The sequence below is a fragment of the Triticum aestivum genome, chromosome 6A (genome assembly GCF_018294505.1).
Source record: "Triticum aestivum cultivar Chinese Spring chromosome 6A, IWGSC CS RefSeq v2.1, whole genome shotgun sequence".
NCBI lineage: Eukaryota > Viridiplantae > Streptophyta > Magnoliopsida > Poales > Poaceae > Triticum > Triticum aestivum.
The window spans coordinates 546,935,636-546,943,297 of NC_057809.1; positions in this window are offsets into that span (position 1 = coordinate 546,935,636).

The following is a 7,662-nucleotide window of genomic DNA, read 5'->3' on the forward strand; positions in this document are numbered from 1 at the left end:
TGTCTACCAACATAAGCATTGAACTTTTCTTGTTTAAACATAAAGTCATCAAACTCATCCAAGCATTGACTAGCAAACTTAGTAAATGGGATTTCACATTTATCAAATCTATAGAGAGAATTTACCTTTACTACATGTGTCGGGTTATCAAGACCATGTATTTCTTGAATAGGCGGTAAATTCTTAACATCTTCAGCTTTGATACCCTTTTCTTTCATAGATTTCTTTGCCTCTTGCATATCTTCAGGACTGAGAAATAGAATACCCCTTTTCTTCGGAGTTGGCTTAGGAGTTGGTTCAGGAAGTGTCCAATTATTTTCATTAGTCAGCATATTATTCAATAGCAATTCAGCTTGATCAACAGTTCTTTCCCTGAAAACACAACCAGCACAACTATCCAGGTGGTTTCTGTGAGCATCGGTCAGTCCATTATAAAAGATATCAAGTATTTCATTTTTCTTGAGAGGATGATCAGGCAAAGCATTAAGTAATCGGAGAAGCCTCCCCCAAGCTTGTGGGAGACTCTCTTCTTCAATTTGCACAAAATTATATATTTCCCTTAAGGCAGCTTGGTTCTTATGAGCGGGGAAAAATTTAGCAGAGAAGTAATAAATCATATCCTGGGAACTACGCACACAAACAGGATCAAGAGAATTAAACCATGTCTTAGCATCACCCTTTAATGAGAATTGAAATAACTTAAGGATAAAGTGACAACGAGTTTTCTCACCATGAGTAAATAGGGTGGCTATATCGTTTAATTTAGTAAGATGTGCCACAACTGTTTCAGATTCATAGCCATAAAAAGGATCAGATTCAACCAAAGTAATTAACTCAGGATCGACAGAGAAATCATAATCCTTATCAGTAATAAAGATAGGTGAAGTAGCAAAAGCAGGGTCATATTTCATTCTAACATTTAAAGACCTTTCTATAAGCTTAGCTAATAATTTCTTAAGATCAGATATATGATTGCAAGCTAAGAAGTCTCTAGAAGTTTCTTCATCCATAACATAACCCTCAGGCACAACGGGCAATTCATATCTAGGGGGAGAATCTTCATCATCACTTTCATCAATATTATCAGTTTCAATAATTTCATTCTCTCTAGCCCTAGCAAGTTGTTCATCAAGAAATTCACCTAGTGGCACAGTATTATCAAGCATAGAAGTAGTTTCATCATAAGTATCATGCAAAGCAGAAGTGGCATCATAATAACGTGCGACATATCAGAATGAAGAGAAGGTGTAGGTGCCTCAAGTTTACTCAAAACAAAAGGTGAATCAAGTGCAGAGCTAGATGGGAGTTCCTTACCTCCCCTCGTAGTTGAGGGAAAAATCTTGGTTCTTTGATCTTTCAAGTTCTTCATAATGATAAGCAGCTATAAATCCCAAGTGACTCAAAGAATAGAGCTATGCTCCACGGCAACGGCGCCAGAAAATAGTCTTGATAACCCACAAGTATAGGGGATCGCAACAGTTTTCGAGGGTAGAGTATTCAACCCAAATTTATTGATTCGACACATGGGGAGCCAAAGAATATTCTCAAGTATTAGCAGCTGAGTTGTCAATTCAACCACACCTAGAAACTTAATATCTGCAGCAAGGTATTTGGTAGAAAAGTAATATGATAGTAGTGGTAACGGTAGCAAAAGTAATTTTTTTGGTTTTATAGTGATTGTAACAGTAGCAACGGGAAAGTAAATAAGCGAAGAACAATATATGAAAAGCTTGCTGGGAATCGATCAGTGATGGAGAATTATTTCGGATGCGATCGATCATGCAACAGTTATAACATAGGGTGACACAGAACTAGCTCCAGTTCATCAATGTAATGTAGGCATGTATTCCGAATATAGTCATACGTGCTTATGGAAAAGAACTTGCATGACATCTTTTGTCCTCCCCTCCCATGGCAGCGGGGTCCTATTGGAAACTAAGGGATATTAAGGCCTCCTTTTAATAGAGTACCGGACCAAAGCATTATCACATAGTGAATACATGAACTATCCAAACTACGGTCATCATCGGCAAGTATCCCGATTATTGTCACTTTGAGGTTAACGGATCATAACACATAATAGGTGACTATAGATTTGCAAGATAGGATCAAGAACTCACATATATTCATGAAAATATAATAGGTCCAGATCTGAAATCATGGCACTCAGGCCCTAGTGACAAGCATTAAGCATAGCAAAGTCATAGCAACATCAATCTCAGAACACAGTGGATACTAGGGATCAAACCCTAACAAAACTAACTCGATTACATGATAAATCTCATCCAACCCATCACCGTCCGGCAAGCCTACGATGGAATTACTCACGCACGGTGGTGATCATCATGAAATTGGTGATGGAGGAAGGTTGATGATGACGATGGCGACGGATTCCCCTCTCCGGAGCCCCGATCGGACTCCAGACAAGCCCTCCCGAGAGAGTTTAGGGTTTGGCAGCGGCTCCGTATCATAAAATGTGATGAATCCTTCTGTCTGTGTTTTTTCTTCCGAAAGTGAATATATGGAGTTGGAGTTGAGGTCGGTGGAGCGTCAGGGGGCGCACGAGGCAGGGGGCGCGCCCAGGGGGGTAGGCACGCCCCCACCCTCGTGGACAAGGTGTGGGCCCCCTGCCGTGGATTCTTCTTCCAGTATTTTTTATATATTCCAAAAATAATCTCCTTTGATTTTCAGGTCATTATGAGAACTTTTATTTCCGCACAAAAATAACACCATGGCAATTTTGCTGAAAACAACGTCAGTCCGGGTTAGTTCCATTCAAATCATGCAAGTTAGAGTCCAAAACAAGGGCAAAGTGTTTGGAAAAGTAGATACGACGGAGACGTATCACCTACCAAATAGTTTTATACTTGTTCTAGGTAAAGCAAATGTCAAGTGTGCGTAGAGTTGTATCAGTGGTCGATAGAACTTGAGGGAATATTTGTTCTACCTTTAGCTCCTTGCTGGGTTCGACACTCTTATTGATCGAAGAAGGCTACAAATGATCCCCTATACTTGTGGGTTATCAAGGAGCTTGCCCAGTATTATGTTTAATGCCGCCTCACTCATGAATGGACATGTGGGCGGAGTAGGTTTCTAGGCACAGGGATGGGTTTAATGGAGACGTTTGAATGTAGCGAGGAGGCGTGTTCAGCTGGGCGTGCAGCGGGAGGTGCCCTCGACCGGCCTGCCGCTCCAATGGCGGAGCTAGTGAGAGGTCACATCTGCTTTGGGCCGGCTTCAATGTGGAGCATCCAATCCACAATGACATGAACGCGGGCAGGTGGCGCCGGGTGGGAACACACGTGAATGAGGGAAGAGGATTTTGGGTGGGCCGGGTTGGTTAGATTCGGGCATGAATGAGGGAAGAGGATTTTGTCTCCGGTTTGCAGGAGTGATTACTTCCTTTAGTGATCCAGAAATGGAGCAGAAAGTATTCTCACCTATTTCCTCGGATGTGACCTTGAGTAATCGAACCCACGCGAGGAAGGCCCCTTTAATCTAGGATCTCTAGCAAGCTTTTGTTAAAGAAACAAATTCCAACTTTTGACTAGATCAAAATCAAACAACCTTGAGTTGAACACTTATAATAAAAATAGGTATGATTATGAGCTATTAATGCTTACAAACATGTATTTGTGTTGGGACAAAATATGATCTTAATTTGTGCGCTGGAAGTCACCAATCTAGATGTGCTTATTATGAACTGAAGTGGGGGTGTCCAAATTACATCTTGACCGGCACGCGTCCTATATAAAGAATCAGTTATCCAACCGAAGGCCCTATCCATCTCACGTGGTTGCCTCCATATTTAAGATTTGTCGTCGGATGACCCCCGGGTAGGCTCTGGAACCCAGATCATTTTTCGAACATTGAGGCAGTTGGCGCCCCTCTGTTCGACTCATGTATCCGTCCAACTTCCAGCTCAAGCTGGGTGACCTGGGACCAGCATCTCGCTCAAGTAGGTTGGCCCAGGCCGGCTAGCGCGGGGTCAGGGGTCGTCCCTTCCATCCGTATGTAAAGACAACTCCCCACGATAGGGCAAGCGTGGGTTTGTAGGTAGACAATCTTCGAGTTGAATCCGCAATGCATTCCATAGATAATCTGACTACTTTTTATGTTTTCATGAATCTTAGATACTGAACAACATCATAATGATTATGAGCTTATGCACATGAAAAGAATAAAGCAGAACAATGCCATGGCTTTCAAACTTGGAATTAAGGGACTGCAATCAAGTCTGGATGCAATGCAATGCAAACGCTCCCCACCTACAGATTCATGCTCATAATATGATCCTAACAATGATTCTGAGCTAGAGGGAGACCTGAGTCAATGTAGCTCCCTAGTGGAGGAGTCAGAGGCAGATGCCCTATCTTATTCACCAATCAAGGTGATTGCTCTAACTTTCCAAGGTAATATTGGTCGCACATATCTTGCAACTAATGCTTTGCACTGCTTCTACTTTGTTGCACTGCCATTAGCTTAGTTTACACATCGTGTATGTGAATACGCCTTGCCTATCCATTTTCAGTACATATTCCATCTGTCATCATACCATATTTATCCATTCAAATGTTGTTCTTGTGTATCAGGCATTCAAAAGGAAGAGGGCGATTGCTGATCGTGAAGGAGCACGAACAAAGTATTTGGAAAAGGTAGTGACGCCGGATAAATCAAATAGCCCATTAGGTGTAGTTGCAATATCACCAGACCCAAAAAAACATGACCACAACTCTAGCAGACTCTAGCCCTACTACATTGGCCATCTCTGATGCCCCAACTCAGCAGACCCCAACTGTAGCAAATAGTATGATGATGCCAATTGACATAGCACCAACTCTACGACGCAAAACCCCCATTCCAGCAAAGAGTACACCAAATCCAGTTGCCAAATCCCTTTTCGAACGAGAGAGAGCCCCAATTGCAGCAAATAGGACTCCTGTTCCACTTCTTCCCAGTTTAGAATATGAAGCTTATATTGTTGTGAGGAACTCTGTGCGCATCTTTCCTTAATGGAAAGATTATACCACAGACAAAGAACAATTTTCAATCTTCCTCCGCAACTTACGCATAAGTAATGTACTAATGTTATTCATGGTAATTACTGCATATTTTTCTGCTGACAGAAGACACAAGATTTCATTCTTTTAAATAGGTGAGGACCAAACTAGATAGTCAAGACGAGCAAGGGTTGGTTGCGCTTTTCAAGAACTCGTTGATGAAGTATCGTTCCTACCTGAGGCAAGCGCACTTCGATGGCAAGCCTCTAAATGAATTTTCTGTAAAGTCTTTGGGGCTACATTTATCAGACAGTGACTGGAATAATCTTGTTACACATCGGTCTCATCTGCAGCGTAAGGTACTGTCTATGATATCACATCACAATTTGAACTACATTTCTGCATGTGCCTTAACGTCTCACTTGTACGAAAACTGTTTGCAAAAGAACATTCATTCTCAAGGGACCACAAAATCTGCAACTATACTGCACACTACATTACTCTTGTGAGTACCTCTTGCCCTGTATGACCATACTTACTTTCATAGCTGGTTGATTATGTAGCATCACTGCACATGTTAGCCTCGTTATCCTCCATTTGGTGGACATTATAAGATCTGTATCAACTCTTTACATAAATTTGGAATCAACCCAATGCTTTTGAAGAGGTTTAGCTCTGCAGTCCTCTTGTAAGGATTGAACGTCGTCTATTATTGTACTTACATTAACAACTACTCCCTCTGTCCCATAATATAAGAGCGTTTTGTACAATACACCAGTGTTCAAAACACTCTTATATTATGGGAAGAGGGATTAGTTCATTGTGTATCATTCTGCATCTTATCTCCCTCGCCCACCACTTACTAAAAAATATCATATCTATATTTAATCTTACCAAAAAGTTGAATACATAGACAATGCCAGTGCAGAAGTGTAGCCCATTGCTCTTGTTAGTACATTTTGTCCTATAGCGCTTGTACTTCCAGGGATTAGTAGTTGATTATTTAGCATCAATCTGCATCTTATCTTCATTATCCTCTATCCCTTCCAGTATTATCATATCTATAATTACTCTCTACAAAATGTAGAGTACAAGCAATGCTTACGAAGAAGATTATGTGCTGAAATTCTTGAGTTATCCTTCCCTTGACATGGAGAAGGGCATTATAAAGCCGGTGTTAACTCTTAATGTAAGTCAGTCCTTCTAAAGCCTTTATCCTCAACTGCTGTTTAATTTCCTCATACTCCTTATCGTCAACTTCTGTTTAGTTTGTTGTTTCTATCAAAATGCATGTTCGCAACAACTGTAAGTTCCAAGTTTTACTTGTAAAACCAAATTCCTTATTCATACCATGCACATTACTCAATACTCCGTATATGTATGCTTGTTTTTGTGGATCTATAATCCAGTGTGTGGTGAAGCAGCCCATGTTTGCACCATGTGGCTGATGATTGAACAACGTGCCATGCACATTAACCAAAATAGATACAATGATTGTCTTTGCCCTTCATCTATGCTTGTTTTGTTGACATGGTAATCCGGTAGTGTGGTGAAACTCCCCGCATGATGAACAATGCCAAAGTATGCTATTGATATTTTGAAGTTACTCTTTATTTTCTAATTTGAAATTGGATGGAATTGACAGCACAGTTACCATCTTTGTTTATACACGTGCAAAACCTGTCATCTCTCTGTTTGTTTTGGGGTGATATGCCGGATGGCATGCACAAGTCTGCTGAAGGATGTGAGACAAACCCAACATATATTGCAACAAAGAAGGCAAAACATCTTGAATATAGCGAGACAACCCCAAAGTCTTGTCTTGATGCAATGTTCAAGTTACTTGAGACTAGCAGTCATACAAGCTCACAAAATTCGCTGTCTGAATCAATTTGACTTCTTTAGTCCCAATTTCTAGCAGAAAGGCATTCTACAACTCAACTTCGACTTGAAGTCCTATATCTAAGAAAGATGGCAGAGAACACCAATGAGAACCTCATTGCTAAATAGTTATACCTGGAAGCTATGACCGACATGCTAGGCCGGTCTCACAACCTTGCTCAGCAGCTTGCGAAGCAGTTCTCGCGCAAGGCTAACCTTTCTTGAACTGTCTTGGAAGTGGTCTTGGTTCACTATAATTTTGTTACGCTGCAATGGCGCCCAGTTTTTGTAATCTGCTTCTTCGTTGCGCTTTATGATCACTGGTGGCGAAGTTCGATGCCCAATGGATATAATATACCATAAATCATGTATTGTATAGTGTAGGTTTATTCTAAGTTACTATGCCGTAATTTCTTTATGCTATAGATTATGTTTGTTCTTAATTTCTACTAGTTACCGTATATGCCATCATTCGCTATCTGGAAAAAACGGCGAAAATCTGATATAGTCGATCGGGCCGAAACATTCGCCTCTAATGGGCCTGCATTTTAGTGGGCCACAATTGGGTCGGCCTGCAACTTTCTTGGGCCTGAAAGGCCATTTGGGCCTTCACACTTTGTGCCAGGCCCACAAACACGGGCCTATATTTGGCCCAAAGTTTAGTTGGGCCTTTAGTCCCTACAAAAAAAAGACACATCCGTGACATTTTGGGCCAAACATTTTTTTCTGTCATGCTTATGACATTTCTATGACGATAATTGTGACAAAACCCGGTATCATC